The 17,368-nt window shown below is 34.2% G+C and overlaps 2 long non-coding RNA genes across 3 annotated transcripts in view; one reads left to right on the plus strand and one right to left on the minus strand.

Annotated features, from left to right (window-relative positions):
• The window catches only part of LOC113604116 (uncharacterized), a 426,541-nt gene that overhangs the window by 41,721 nt on the left and 367,452 nt on the right, over window positions 1–17,368 (minus strand). The window lies entirely within an intron of this gene.
• The window catches only part of LOC113604117 (uncharacterized), a 53,355-nt gene continuing 52,420 nt past the window's right edge, over window positions 16,434–17,368 (plus strand). For both annotated transcript variants that reach the window (XR_008296714.1, XR_003425955.2), the window contains exon 1: window positions 16,434–16,749. This is a non-coding gene — a long non-coding RNA (uncharacterized LOC113604117). The remainder of the gene's footprint in view (window positions 16,750–17,368) is intronic.

Raw genomic sequence — 17,368 nt, forward strand, 5'->3', positions numbered from 1 at the left:
CATATCATAGTGGAACTTGCAAAATACAAGGACAAAGAGAGAATTCTGAAACCAGCTAGAAACAAAAGGTCCTCAACCTACAAGGATAGGCACATAAGATTAGTAGCAGATCTGTCCACTGAAACTTGGCAGGGCATAAGTGAATGGCAGTAAATATTCAATGTGGTGAACAAGAAAAGTATGCAGCCAAAAACCTTTATGCATCAAGGCTGTCATTCAGAATAGAAGGAGAGATAAAGACTTTCCCAGAAAAACAAAAACTAGAGTCTGTGACCACTATGCACAGCCCTGCAAGAAATTTTAAGGGGGACTTTCTGAGTAGAGGGAAAAAAAAGCAGCAAAGACTTTATACAAAGGACCAGAAAACATCACTAGAAACATCACATTTACAGTTAACACAATGGCATTACATTCATATTGTCAATAATCACTCTGAATGTAAATGGACTAAATGCTCCAAGTCAAACGACATAGGGTATCAGAATAGATTTAAAAAAGCAAGCTCCATCTACATCCTGCCCACAAGAGACTCATTTTAGACCTAAGGACACCTGCAGATTGAAAGTGAGGGGTTGAAGTACCATCTATCATACTAACAGAGGTGAAAAGAAAGCTGGATTTACCATACTTATATCAAATAAACTAGATTTTATAACAAAGACTGTAACAAGAGATGAATAAGGGTATTACATCATAATTAACAGGTCTTTCCAAAAAAGATCTAACAATTATAAATATTTATGCCCCCAACTTGGAATACCCAAATATGTAAATCAATTAATCATAAAGAAACTCAGTGATAATAATACCATAATAGTAGGAGACTTTAATAACCCACTTGCAAATATAGATATATCATCTAAGCAGAAAATCAACAAGGAAACAATGGCTTTGAATGATTCAGATGGACTTAACAGATATAGTCGGAACATTTCTTCCTAAAGCAGCGGAATACACATTCTACTCAAGGGCACATGCAACATTCTCCAGAACAGATCACATGCTGGGTCACAAATGAGCTCTCAATAAGGTACAAAAAGACTGAGATCATCACATGCATATTTTCAAATTACAACACTATGAAACTTGAAATCAACCACAAGAAAAAATTTGGAAAGCCCTCAAATACAAGGAGGTTAGAGAACATCGTACTAAAGAATGAATGGGTCAACTAGGAAATTAAAGAAAAAAAATACACGGAAACAAGTAGAAATAAAAACATGATATAGTCCAAACCTTTTGGGATGTAGCAAAGGCAGTCCTAAGAGGAAAGTACATTGCAATTCAGGCCTATCTCAAGAAGCAAGAAAGGTCCCAAATACACAACATAACCTTACACCTAAGGAGCTAGAAAAAGAGCAGCAAATAAAGCCCAAAGCCAGCAGAAGAAGGGAAATAATAAAGATTAGAGCAGAAATAAATGGTATAGAAACAAACAGCAACAACAAAACAGTTGGAGAGATCAATGAAACCAAAAGTTAGTTATTTGAAAGAATAAACAAAATTGATAAACCCTTAACCAGATTTATCAAAAAGAAAAGATAAATGACCCAAACAGATAAAATCGAGAATGAAAGAGGAGAGATCACAAACAACACCACAGAAATACAAATAATTATAAGAGAATACTATGAAAAATTACACGTCAACAAACTGGACAATCTGGAAGAAATGGACAAATTTCTAGACACTCACACACTACTAAAACTCAAACAGGAAGACGGAGGAAATAGACAATTTTAGCAGGCCTATAACCAGCAAAGAAATTGAATCAGTTATCAAAAATAGAAGTCCTAGACCAGATGACTTCCCAGGGGAATTCTACCAGACATTTAAAGAAAAGTTAATACCTATTTTTCTCAAACTGTTCCAAAAAATGGAAATGGAATGAACACTTCAAAATTAATCCTATGAAGCCAGCATTACTTTGATTCCAAAACCAGACAAAGACTCCATCAAAAAGGAGAATTACAGGCCAACAGCCTTGATGAGCCTGGATGCAGAAATTCTCAACAAGATACTAGCAAATCAAATTCAATAGTACATTAAAGAATTATTCACCATGATCAAGTGGGTTTAATTCCTGGGCCACAGGGCTGGTTCAATATTCACAAATCAATCAGTGTGATATAACACATTAATAAAAGAAAGGATAAGAACCATATGATCCTCTCAATAGATGCAGAAAAAGCATTTGACAAAATACCACATTGCTTCCTAATAAAAACCCTCAAGAAAGTCAGGATAGAAGGAAATACCTCAACATCATAAAAGCCACGTATGAAAGGCTCACAGCTAGTATCATCCTCAATGGGAAAAACTGAGAGTTTTCCTGTTAAGGTCAGGAACATGACAGGGATGTCCACTCTCACCACTGTTTTTCAACATAGAACTAGAAGTCCTAGCCTCAGCAAGCAGACAACAAAAAGAAATAAAAGGCATCCACATTGGCAAATAAGTCAAACTTTCACTCTTTGCAGATGACATGATACTCTACATGGAAAACTGAAAGACTCCACCAAAAAACTGCCAGAATTGATACATTAGTTCAACAAAGTCCCAATTTTTGTTTTGTTTCTATATAGTAATAATGAAGTTGCAGAAAGAGAAATCAAGGTATTGGTCCCCTTTACAATTGAACCAAAAACCTTAAGATACCTAACCAAAGAGGTAAAAAAGCGGCACGCTGAAACTATTGAAAAGTTATGAAAGAAAATGAAGAAGAAATAAATAAATGGTAAAACATTCCAAGCTCATGGATTGGAAGAACGAATACTGTTAATGTCTATATTACCCAAAACAATCTACACAGGTAATGCAGTCACTATCAAAGTAATACCAGCATTCTTCACAGAGTTAGAACAAACAATCTGAAATTTGTACGGGACCAGAAAAGACCCCAAATAGCCAAAGTAATGTTGAAAAAGAAAAGCAAAGCTGGAGGCATCACATTTCTGGAAAAGCTGTATTACAAACCTATCATCATCAAGACAGTATGGTACTGGCACAAAAACAGACACATAGATAAATGGAACAGAATACTGAACCCAGAAGTGGACCCACAAATGTATGGCCAACTAATATTTGACAAAGCAGGAAAGAATATCCAATAGATAAAAGACTGTCTCTTTAGCAAATGGTTCTGGGGAAACTGGACAGTGACATTCAAAAGAATAAAACTGAACCACTTTATTACAACATACACAAAAATAAATTCAAAATGGATTAAAGACCTAAATGTGAGACAGGAAACAATTAAAATCCTAGAGGTGAAAACAAACAACAACCTCTTTGACCTCGGCCGCAGCAACTTCTTACTAGATGTGTCTCAGGGGGCAAGGGAAACAAAAGCAAAAATGAACTATTGGGACCTCATCAAGACAAAAAGCTTCTGCAAAGGTAAGGAAAAAATCAACAAAACTTACAGACAACCAACAGCATGAGGGAAGATATTTGCAAATGACATGTCATGTAAAGGGTTAGCATCCAAAATCTATGAAGAATTTATCAAACTCAATACCCCTAAAATAAATAATCCAGTGAAGAAATGGGCAGAAGACATGAATAGACACTTTTCCAAAGAAGACATCCAGATGGCTAATAGACACAGGAAAAGATGCTCAGCATCACTCATCATCAGGGAAATACAAATCAAAACCACAATGAGATACCACCTCACACTAATCAGAATGACTAAAATTAAGAACTCAGGGAACAACAGATGTTGGAGAGGATGCAGAGAAAGGGGAACCCTTTTGCACTGTTAGTGCAGCCACTCTGGAAAACAGTATGGAGGCTCCTCAATAAGTTAAAAATATAACTACCCTATGATCCAGCAATTGCACTACTAGGTATTTATCTAAAGGATACAGGGGTGCTGATTCAAAGGGGTACATGCACCCCAATGTTTACAGCAGTGCTATTAACAATAGCCAAATATGGGAAGTGCCCAAATGCCCATCAACTGATGAATGGATAAAGAATAAATGGTATATATATACAATGGAATACTCAGCAATCAAAAAGAATGAAATCTTGCCATTTGCAACAACATGGATGGAACTAGAACGTATTTTACTATGTGAAATAAGTCAAGCAGGGAAAGACAAAATCCTATGATTTCACTCATATGTGGAATTTTAGAAACACAACAGATGAACATAGGGGAAGGAAAAGAGAAGACAAAAAAGAGGGAGGCAAACCCAAAGAGACTCTTAAATACAGAGAATAGATTAGGGGCTGCTAGAGGGGAAGTGGGGGGAAGCTAAATGGGTGATAGGCATTAAGGAAGGGACTTGGGATCATCACTGGAAATGTAAGTGATGAATCACTGGATTCTACTCCTGAAAGCAATATTGTACTATATGTTAACTAACTTGAATTTAAATAAGTAAATTAAAAAAAAATTATACTATACTTAACTACTCAATAAAGTCTTTTTCCACCACCCAAAAAAGGAAAAGATTGCATTTTAATAGAACTGAGCTGCATACAAGATGCATACTTTTATTTCTATATTATAGTCACTAAAAATTACCAATAACATTAACATTTTTTATCCTTAACTTCACATAGAGAACTGTTCACTCTCTGTTCACTCACGGGGAAGGTTATGATCAATAAAATTCATCCCTTCCCCTTAGGAATCTCATATTCTATAAAGCGGAGTAATGCAATTAATAAATACATATCTTAGAAACTACTCTGTATGATACTATAATGTTAGATACATGTCATCATATATTTGTCAAAGCCATTAGAATGTACCACGTCAAGAGTGAACCCTAATGTAAACTACAGACTTTGGATGATAAGGTGTCAATGATGGTTATAGATTGTAACAAATGTCCAACTCTGGTGTGGAATGTTGATAGCAGAAGAGGCTATTCATGTATAACATACATACTCTACATGCATATGGGCATGGATAGGGCCAGGGATTATATGAGAACTCTCTGTACTTTCTGCTCATTTTTTTCTGTGAACCTAAAACTGCTCTAAAAAGTCTATTAAAAGTACATATAATACAATGTTACATAAATGCCACCAGCAAAATTCTGTGAGGGGTTGGTCACTTTATGGGAGGAGGAGTTGAAAAGAGTTTGTGATGGATGGGTAGGACTGACAGGTATTCCAGTTAGGGGAAACAGGATGAGCAAACCTTGGAGAGAAATTTAAAGGACATTTGGGTAGGAACAAGGGTTCTTGTGCCTCTTACCCTCAATCCTTCTGAGGTAATGGCCTGTGGAATACACAGACAAGGATTTATACCCAAATGAGAACTAAAGCACATTTATTAATCTGAGCACCCATCTTAACAACTCAGAAAATGCAGGCCTCCAGTAAAGTGTGTTGGAAAAAAATGAGTGGGTCTTGTTTTTACACCTACTCCGTCCCCAGTTGAATTATCAACCTATTTGGAGGCAGAAAATATGAAACAAGGGGCTCGTACAAATAATTGTTCATCTCCAAGTACGTGATCCTGCCCTCCAGTGGCAGAGAAACCACTGAGCACAAGGCTCTTTCACTGTCCCTTCAACACAGTCAGGTGAATTCACTTGTAGGGAACCTCTGCGCTCCTCGTGGATTCAGGCAGAAGCAAGAAGTCAAATGAAGACTAGATCTTCCCAAGATCATACTCCCTTCCACCCTGACTCTAATGACTCAATATTTAATTTCATGGTAATCTTGCAGAAAATAATAATTTGTTTTTTGTGCTTACACATCTATTCCCAATATTGATATATGCTTACCTAAACTTATTTATGTTCATTTTTAGACTTAACCTTAATAGAAATTTCCATTTATACACAAAGATAAACATCCAGTTTATCCTTTTGCCTTATAATCATTGCATTACTGAATTATTTTTCTTAATATGGGAAAACAGTATTAGCAAAACCAAAAATGGCTGTTTTTTTAAGTCTGGTTATTCTAGATTCTAGACATGAAAGAATCTTACACAAAAATAATGCACCTTGATAAAGATACTTTTTAGGGTTAGAGCAAAATGAAAATAATTGTAAGGTTGAAAGTTAAGGTATAGAGGAGCAGCAAGTTGGGACAGAGAAATAGAGATGAGCATGGATTTTTGTTTCAAAGAAAAAGTCTGTAAGAGGGCACAGAGAATTGAATTAGAACAAGGACAGTTCTGAAACAAGGTTTTAGTGTGGAAGAAATGTTATTGCCTGGATTTGGAAGAGCTGAAAAGATCTGGGTAATTGAGAACATTCAAGAGCTATTTTAATAACATCAGCCACATGCACACTAATAAAAATGCCATTGAGAATTTGTTTTCCTGCATGGATTTGTGAACCAAAAATTAGTAGGATGTAAGTTTCAACATACCCCAAGCTCCTTTGCCCTATTCCCCCAAATTCGTCCAATCAAGCACCCAGGCTCCTAAGCAGCCTGCAAAATTTAGGATAATGATCCTTTTTTTTCCTTCCTGTACAGGCACTATGAATATTCTAAACAAATAAATTCGATTGTTAAGCAAGTGAATATGTTCATTTTAAAAATGATAAGTATTTTTAATACATACAGATGAACAATTTAACTTGTAAAATACTACAGCAAAAGGCTGTTTAAAAATTTGCAAGCACATAAAGATTAAACAAGATGGCACTAGTTCAAGTATTTACCAAAACACAATGCAGATACAGAAATCAATGAAGGTCCATTAACTAAATCCTGTATAACTACAATTCTGTGGTCAAGTAGTCTGGATAGCCTCATGTGTCCTCTGGAGCTACAGTGTATGGAATGGAGGAACGATACAGAAGACATACGGAGAGAGGGTAGGTGCCCAGTGTGTGGAAGTCAGGAGAAATCATAACCAGGTAAAGATTCTAGGGGAAACATCCCAAGGAGAGAAAGCCTCATTCTTAACACTTACCTCCAATATCTTAAAAAGACCAACTAAAGAATAAGCCTGATTAGTGAGACAGACAAACATTACCCAGAGGTATCTGGTTTGCTGCACTTTCTATAACTGAGCTAGATAGGTTGATGAGTACTTTCACACACACACACACACGCACACACACATGCACACACGCCATCTTTATGGCACTTATCCCCTCTCATCCCCACATATAATATATTTTCCCTTTTACACATGGAATCTAAAATGGAAGAGGCAAGAAAACAAATGCGGGGTTGTATAACACTAAAACTAAGACCAGGTAGAATGGTTCATTCAGCATGGGTATGGGGGAAAAAAGGTGAGTTTTGAAAAGTGTTTTATAATAATTGAGCTAGATGTGAAATCTGCTAGGGTGCAGAAACGGTTTTGATGCGGCAAAACAATACACCCATGAATGTTACCTTTAGGAGTTATTGCCCTGCATTTGCCTCATCTGAGAACTATTAGAGACCTGGCATACCTTCGCCTTCCATTTGGGATTCCCTTCTCCTATTCATCCTTCCTCATACTCTTTCTATTTAGTTTCTTCTAATCTGGAAAGGCCTTTACATTTCCTTTGCATCACTCTGTGTATTTGAACATTTCTACTTTGAGGACATGAATTTGAATTAATATAGAGGTCAGGAAGTTCAGCAATTCATTCTATTCTCCATCAATATTAATGGCATCTTTATTTTTCCCCCAGTTGCTCCACAGTGTAAAAGTAACATGCTATGGATTTAAAAAAACACTAGGCATAAACATAATGTTTTACATCCTGCAATTTTTAAAATAATTTTTAATGGCTGTCAGGTTTTCCATTATATTCATGTATTGTAACTCAGATCATAATGCCCCAAAATCTTATTGCTATAATATTATAAAAACATCTCTAGGTTTGGATTGTAATAATTATTGATTTACATCTCTCACACTAGAAAATAATCATACATAATTATCCCATTTGTTTTTTCAGAAAAAAGAGCTTTCCCATCCAGGGATAGCTATAATATTATTCAAGCTTGCACAATGTTAGAAGGCATGTTGGGGAGTGAGGGTGAGGTCATGAGGTATACCAACTGAGTCTTTAAACCAGCAATTTCCAAATGGCTCCCAAGTCTCCCCAAGTGTTATAAGAACATAGCAGTGGGATGGTTGGAAAATATTTTTAGTATTTCAAAAAACTTAAGCAGAATATACACATGCCTACATAAAGGCAATACAATCTAAGTAAAGTATTAATTATTTTTGGCTTTGCTGATGCTACTTAACTCATGTTGTTTATAATTTATTAGCACTTTTATATGAGTAGTAAAATATTTTTATAAGAATTGCTTAATTAGTTTGAAGTAGACAAAAATCAAGTATCATAAGTCCATGCTGACACAGTAGCAAAAAGGTTCTTGAAAATGAAAAGAAATTATTAGGAGTTACTAATTTAGGAAGATTTCTAAAACAAATATTCAGGTTTTAGCTCAGCCTTTAAATATGTTCCTTTGTGAAAACCTGGTTTAGATATTCTCTTGGGCCTCTTGCAGCAAAACTTAGAATGCATTTAGCCACCTGGTATAGCAGAGATACCATGAAGAATGGTACTCAAGAAAAAGGATGTGGAAAAGAAAAGCACAAAAAGTTGCTTGGAATAAAAAAAATATATTAGTCAAGTCCTGGTGGACTTGTTCATATTGTCATTGAAACTCAAATGATTTCAGGGCAAAGATTGTTACATCCTTGAAAGAGAAGTAATCAACCAAATAACAGTACAGTGTAAATGCTATTGTGGAAAGAGCACTTGGTCAGGTTAAATTCTAGGTTCTGAAATTAGGGTAACTGGGATTTTAACTTCAGATCCATCACTTACCAGTAATATGGTTTGGGGAAATTTATGGATTCATTTTGTTCTAAATAACCCCATTTAAAAAATGTAGATAATATATCTGATTTATAGGGTTCTGCTAATTTTAAATGTGTGCTTGCATATGTTAACTATCAAAAAGTTATTATTATTTGCTGGATGACCTTGGGAAAGTCACTTAATGTTCCCTATTTTCTAAATGTAAAATGAGAGACTTTGTCTAGATGATCTATCTGTAACTTCTGAGACACAATTACTGCATTATTTTAGAATGCTTATGGTTTAAAAATATTTAATAAATGAGAACATACTAAAATTGAAGTCCAACATGGATTAAGCTTGCAAGACTAAGAACTCTCATTATCTCAGTGCCCTGAGATTTATTTCCTTTTTCCTCGCTAGTGTTGTGTTTTGGGCTTTGAATCCCACGATTACAAATTTTTTTATAGATGGGTCATTTGTATCATTTTTCTGATTTCAAAATATCAGTCTTAGATAGTCAATCTTCGCCCCTCCTTAACCACCCAAAGTGGCTACATGTTTATGTATACAAGTATATAAAATGTACCAGTTCTTTTTTTTAAATTGAAACCTTGAAACCTTGAATACAAGAGCTGTCAAACAGAGATTAGTAATTGCTAGGTCAGACTCATCTAGTTCCTAGAGACTGTGATAAACAACTCAGTTAGTTAATGTTAGCACAGTGAGAAAGGGGACTGATCCCTCTGCTTTACATGAAATTAAAAAAAAAGTCAATAGTGAGTCAGTAGTGTTATCTCTCTTTAAAATGACCAGCATATATTTTCCTGTTTAGTTCTATGACCTAAAAGTGTTTTCAGCCAGGTGAGACTCTAACAAGTCATGGACCATACACAGGGTAGTCATCAATCCTTCTTTTGCTGTCTGAATGTTAGATTCTCAAACCTCTCCAGCAGAATAAAAGGTGAAATAAATTGCTAGGTTTAAATTTAATACCTAGCTCCCATGTTGAATAATTTGGCTGTGTTGGAAACCTTGATAGAGTAGCAATGAGTGGCCCAATCTATAATGTGTAATGTATCAACTAAAATTTTACATTGGATTCTTCCAGCACACTTGGCTCCTATGTGGCTGTGAAAGATGAAAGGCATTTGGCACAAAAACCTGAATACTAAAGTCTCAGCAGACTTCTTCCCCAAATATACACAACACACACACACACACACACACACACACACACACACACACACAGAATAATAGAACAACATGATTTTGTTGAGAAAACATGAGCAAACTTAAATGAATAAAATAATTGACAGAAATGTAGACAAGGAGAACTTGTACATAGGCTTTCAACATAAAAGAGAGAAGAAGCAATACATAAATAAATAGCATTTTGAAATCTCCTGCATTTATACTCCGAAGCCAGTCTCATCTTGACATTCCTCCGCTTAAAACTCTTTAGTGGCTCTCCAGCACCATCAGGATGTTTAATTCCTACAACAAGCCATGATTTCCCATCTTGTATGTGTGTAAGTGTATGGGGGCACTTATCATGTACTAAATCATGAGCTAAGAGCTAGGACTGTAATGGTGAACAGATACACAATCTGTTTTCCTATATTTTAATCTACTCTACTCGGAATAATAGATATTCATCAAATAATGACCCCAAAATGTTAAAATGGATAGCAGTCAGTTCTTTGAAAGATACGTTGTGCATTTAATGTGAGGCATTCAACACAGTCTAGAGTTTTAAGGCAGAAGAAAAAGCAAATACAAAAGCCCTACAGCAGGAAAGAACATAATACATTTGAAGAATTGCAAAATGGATATTGGAATAAAGAGAGGAGGAAGGTATAGAAGAGACAGTGGTAGGAGACAGAGAAGTATATAGGGGCTAGATCTAGAGAAACCTCTGAGTTATGTTTCGGTATTTATCCTGAGTATTAGGAAATCATTAATTTGTTTAATCAAGGGATTCTTTTATGAATTTGATATCTTAAAACAAGAGTTGGCAAATATGTTCCTCTGGTCCAATCTAACTTACTGCCTGTTCTGTAAACGAAGTTTTACTGGTCACAGCCATATCCATTTTTTTTTTAATTTTTTTTCAACGTTTTTTATTTATTTTTGGTACAGAGAGAGACAGAGCATGAACGGGGGAGGGGCAGAGAGAGAGGGAGACACAGAATCGGAAACAGGCTCCAGGCTCCGAGCCATCAGCCCAGAGCCCGATGCGGGGCTCGAACTCACGGACCGCGAGATCGTGACCTGGCTGAAGTTGGACGCTCAACCGACTGTGCCACCCAGGTGCCCCCATATCCATTTTTTAATACACTCTCAATGGATGTGTTTGAGCTATAATTAGAGTTGTCTAGTTGCAACAGAGAATACACGTCCGACAAGCTAAAAATATTTGCCATCTGCCCCTTTACTGAAAAATTTTGCTAACCTTTGCTCTAAATTATTACTATGGCTTCTGTGTAGAGAATAAACTTGAGGAGGCAAGAGTGGATATACAAGGATCAGCTTAAAGAATTTTGGCTTTAGTAGTACAGGCCAGAAATGGTGGCATGAATTAAGTGGTACTGATGTTAGAGATACAGAACTACTGATGGATTTGAGAAAGATTTAAGAAATAAATTGGGCAGAAATCAATGATTTATTGGATATGGTGCATGAAGCAGAGAAAAGTTTTAAGGATAAATTTTATGTTTATGTCTTGTACTGCCAGATAAATAGTAGTGTCATTTACTGGAAATGTACCAGATTTATGATGAACATTGTAAGTTTAATTTTGGACATGTTAGGTTTGAGCTATCTTTTAAACAACCAAGAAAAGATGGAATGTTTTCAGTTGTGTTTGGAGCTCAGATAAGAAATCTGAGGTAGGGATAGAAAGCTGTGATCATATGTGATTAGGATTCATAGGTGTAGATGGGATTGTCTAGAAAGATATCTTTACCTAGATAAATATAGTATAAGCCTTGAGAGCTCCAATGTTTCAAAGCTAGGTACAGTGACATGCCCTGCAAAGGGAAATAAGGGAACGTGTTCAAAGATAGAAAGAAAAGGTTATTATCAGGGAAGTCTAGGGAGAAGAAAGTTTCAAGAAGGGCAGGATGGTCAATAGTAGATGAGAACTGACCAAACAGTGCCTTGGATATATGACAATAGAAATCATTGGTAGCCTAAGGAACATCTGCTAAAAACAGTGATGGATGTTGAAGCCAGATGTAGGTAAAATCAAAAGTTGGAATTGAAAATATACAGGCAATTCTGAAACAGTTTGTGAATAGGGAAAGATGTTACTTGATATATCCCTCCTAAGATTAGACATCCCTTCTGCAAAGATTTCTCTGAGACTCCACCTACTCCTCAAGACTGTATTAAAGCCTTCTTACATAAATTCTCATATTATTAACTCTAACTGTGGCACATATTACACTGTTTTGCCACTGGCAGTCTCCTCTTATTAAATTGTAATCCATTTGAATGGCAGAGTTGAGTTTTATTTTACAATTGTACCCTCGGCACTTAGCTCTCAATAAGTAGCTTGATTTTAAGAACAGAAAAACAAATAATGTAACAGACATATATATATTATATATAGGATATATATATTAGGATATATATATATATAGGATATATATAGGATATATATATATATATATATATATATATATATATATATATATATACAGGATATATATATTATATATAGGATATAGGACATATATATACCATATATAGGATAAATATATATGTTTTTGTGTATGTATGTATAGGTGTGTATACACAAAACACACATACATTGTATTTTGAATTTAAAAAACTACACTGCTAAATCATAGGGATTATTATTAGTGTAAAATTTTTTTGTCTTAACAAAAACTTTATTAAAGAAATTCTTTTTTTTTTGCTGCTATGGTATCAATTTAAAAACTTAAAATTAACTGAAATTTAAATATTTAAAATTTAAAATACTCAAAACATGATAATGGATGGTGATTATGTTTGATTAACTCTATGTAAAGTATTATATTTTCCAGTGGAACTAGTTATTGGAAACAGGGGTAGTCATAAATATGTTTTAATTAACTGAAGGCTATACATTTTTCCCAAATGTAAAAATTAAGTTAATATGTGAACATGCATTCTCTAGACTCTTTGAGCTGAGGTCAAGGTATTAAAAGTCAATATAAAAATGTATTTCATGAAAATCTAGAAGTAAAAATACAGAAAGAAGTATCTTTAAGTGAAATCTTACAAATTGCCAACCAAATACTAGTAGAGATGCTGTTCTGTTATTTTTGAAAGCAAGATGTTTTATACCTGAGAATAACATGTTGTTTTTCTTTTTACTGTAGGAAATACACTTCCTCATACATTAGAGGAATAGAAGTCATCTACCCGTCAGCTGTCACTTCAGATGTGAGGCAGTATAATGGGCTCCCAGGCAACTGCTGAAAATATCTCAGAAAGGGCTTTTCAGAAGTTTGTGGCCTGATGCATACACAATGCAGTGGTGTGGCTGTTAATATTATTTAGGAGTAAATTAGTAATTTTTCCACCACAGACCAGCACTGGAAAGCTAGAAAGCAACTACAACTTTCCTTGACGTTGATGAACATTCATCATTGCCTTATATATTTTTAGTTTTTAAAACACTTCTATTAAAGACTTTATTTTTTACAGAAGCTTTAAGTTTACAACAAAATCAAGAGGATTTCCTCATTCTTAGATGTAGATTGTAAATTTTGTCAGGAATATCACATAAGTGGTTTTGTGTTCTTCCCAGTACAATTTATCAGGAGGTACATGAGGTTGATTTGCCACAATGCTGTTGATTTTAACCTTGATCAGGTAGTGTCTACTAGGTGTACATAATGTAAAGTTAGTATTTTTCTATTTTGATTAAAATTTATTCATGGAAGATGTTTTAACATTATATAATGTTCTTCATAAAACTTTCCTCTACTATTAATATCTAGTGATTTTCTAGCTCCATCATTCCTTTCTCATTCAGTAGTATGCTTTCTAATATACATAGGAGTGTTTACTTATTGTTTATTTTAATCTGTGTATCTTTATGGATTTATACTTCATTCACTAAATTATAGTCCATTAGTCTCATTATTTATGTTAATGTACAAATGTCCCAGATGTGGGAAGCCAAAGTCCCTTCAATTGTGTCCCATTTTCTTTTGACATATTCCCATTATTGTTTGAGTTATTTCCTATTTTCTAGCACAATAAGAGTTTTGAGGCTCATTCTGAAATTTTCATGTCCCTAACTTTGGAATCAGTTATTTCCCCCAGGGTTCTGATTCATTTTACTTAAGAATAATACTTAGAAATCAAGGTCTGCACAATTTAGTGTGGTACTTTTGATTGGTTCTTTAAGTGTGCTCATAACTAATGCTTCTAGATCCTCTTTGTTAGGAAATACACACACAAACATACTACCTGTCATCTATTTATTATCTATCGTTCTCTCTCTAGGTATGTGGTTTCAATTGATACCTCCATTGCCAATCCAACACCATAGCATATAATCTATTCCTCCACATTTTCTTAGTTGTAACTTAAGTGTGGTTTTACCATCTTATACTCCAACTTGAATGTTTCAGAGTTCCAAATGTTCTACATCCTTGCCAATATTTGGTGCTATCATTCTTTTTTGATTTTAGCCATTCCAGTAGTTAAATAGTGGTATTTTATGGGGTCTATTTGGCATTTACCAACGACTAATAACATTGATATCCTTGTTAGTTGTTCATATATCTTCCTTTATGAAATGTCTGTTCATGTTTTCTCCCATATTTGTTCAGTTATTTCTTTTTTTGATTGTGCCGTACAAATCCATTATACATTCCATATTCTGTATAATGTTCTTTGTCAAATGTGTCATGAATTTTTCTTACAGCTGTTGGCTGACCCTTCCAATTTCTTAGCACTGTATTTTGCTGAATGGAGAATTTTTTTAAATTTTGATAAAGTCTAATTTATCATCTATTGTGTTAACCTTGCAGATTATTGTTATTTGTGTTCTGTTCGAGAATTTTTTGCCTCCATCTGCCCCCACTTTATTTAAACAGATATTTTCCTTTTTTTCTTCAGTTTTTTATGTTGATATTTATGATCCACATCAAATTATTTGGATAAGATATAAGATAGGGGTTGCTTTCCTTTTCCCCATATGGATGTCCAGTTGTTTCAGCACCATTTGTTGAAAAGATTTTCTTTTTCTCCATTGAATTGTTATGGATCTTTGTCTAAAATCAATTGACCATGTATGAGTACATTTCTGAACTCTATCCTTGTGTGAACACTACACTGTCTTGACTACTTCATTTTTATTCTTTAAATCAGGTTACTTAATTCCTTAAATTTTGTTTTTCAAGATTATTTGGCTTTCCACGTCTATAACATTTCTATAGGAATTTTAGAATCATCTTGTTAATATCTATTTTAAAAAGTGATCTTTCTAGATTACCTATTATATTTCATTTTCTAAGAAGAGCAACAACAAAAAGTGAAATAAAGACAAATTTTACTTGTATCTAAGTTTAGAAAAAAATATTTTTTCAATGAGTCCTGAGTCTTTTCAATGAAACTTCTTTAAGCTTTTCAAATTTATGTACTAATAGAGATATACATTCATTGGAAAATTTGAAGGTAACATAGAATTTCTAAATTCCATTAACAGCCATCTGTAACTTATAGTTCCTCGAAATAATTTCAAAGGTACAATTCATTCTGCCATGGCCACTTCAAAATTCTATTTAAAATTTAGAGAAAAATGTTTGAAAACTCTTTACAAAATGGTTTTTGTGAAGTTTTTCAATAAAATTAATATTGAGCTAGCATACAAAGAATTCACTCTTTAGAATTTTTAAAGAGGCTAGTCAAATAGGTAAAACAATAAAGTAGCTAAGAAAATAGTTTCCTAATATAGATAACCTTGGAATCTCAGTATTCCCTCTTGGTTAATAGCTAATTCTCAAACCATATAAGCAAAACAAACAAACATAAATTAACACCAGTTCCTTATTGGTAATTACCAAAGTTTATAAAAGAACTACCTATGATATGTTTTACTTGACATGATCTTTTGCCAAAACCCTCTCTGTTCCCAATACTGCTTAGAAAAATGTCTTTTAAGTGAGGGCCTGAAAACTGAGATCAATACTTCAAAGAGATAGGGATGCTAACAGCACAACTTTATGGCATGGCAACTTTAAGTCCTAATCATCCCAACTAGATCTTGCCTTTTCTTCTATCTTGTTACTGTACTGATAGTTCCAGGGTCATGACATCACAGGAATGGGACAATGAGGACTTAAAAATCATGCAGTTTGTAATTCCAAATCCTGTCTTCAATGACTTCTCCATGATAAACTTTGTTGGAGCCACAGAGAAAATGAGAAAAATTAGAACAAGGTGGCAAATGTTTCATAAAATTAAATTTATTAATCTTTTAATCCCATGCCCTTGTTGCTTTTATATTAAAATATCTTCTACTTTATGAAATTATATGCTATCTACATATAACACACTTACTTAGTAAAATGAAAAACTGGTTGTAGGTCACTAAATTTAGGAGAGGAAAGCTCTAGAACTTCTGATTTTAACACAATCTTTCCCCTTCTTCAATGAATTCTAGAATGTCCCTTATAATAACCATGACAATATTAGGTAGTTTACAATCTTAAAAATTTAGGGTTTATCTTAGATATTCTTATGCTATGAAGTAAGCTTGTATAAGTATTGTGATAATTCTACCAGAGTTCACTTGACTGTCCAGAGCCCATCTAATCAATCATGTGTTTCATGAGCCAGATAGTCTCTAGGTAAGACACTCTATGGGTGTATCATAAACTACAATTACTGAAACAGGTAATTCAGTTTTTAAAGAAATTAACCTGATATGTAAAAGCCTTAGCAAAATAGGACAGTAAGAAGTCATCTCCAATCAGTCTAAGAAACAACTCAGCCCAAGGTAAGTGTTCTAAGAAAAAGTGATTTTAAAACTAGAAAGAGAAACTAGAAAGTTGGAACCTGGGTAGTGATAAAGTAAGGCCAAAAATTTAGCAACGGAGAGGGAAGAAGGAAGGGGGAAGTATAGGGTTAGAAATTAAATTTCTTTTTCTCTTCTAAGTAGCAACATTCTTCTTGGCAGAAAATTCTTTTATTATTAAAGTATTTTGAATCTTTGAAAGATGATTTCCCACTCTCCACTCACAGCATGGTTCACTTTGGAAAGGGATGTCAGAATAATGAGAGGACTATACATTTCTGCTTCAGAAAAGAAAGAAAACTTGGGAGAAGAGAATATGGGGAATAACATGAGAAATAGAGCAGGTATTGAGGTATGAAGAAGTGAGAATGTGAGCAACATGATGGCATATAGGCATCCACTGAAAATCATATAATAGCCATCATGGTCAAACAATTTTTAAAAACAAGTTCTATTTTAAGTAGTTTACATTGTGATGGTATTAAATAACTATCCTTTTTTTTACCTCCAAATCTCCAGTTTGAGGAAATGAAGACAAACAAGATAATTTCAAATCTAAGTTGCCACAGAGTGGAAAAGGACTAAAATCTTTCTGTACGCT

The sequence above is a fragment of the Acinonyx jubatus genome, chromosome A2 (genome assembly GCF_027475565.1).
Source record: "Acinonyx jubatus isolate Ajub_Pintada_27869175 chromosome A2, VMU_Ajub_asm_v1.0, whole genome shotgun sequence".
Classification (NCBI taxonomy): Eukaryota; Metazoa; Chordata; class Mammalia; order Carnivora; family Felidae; genus Acinonyx; species Acinonyx jubatus.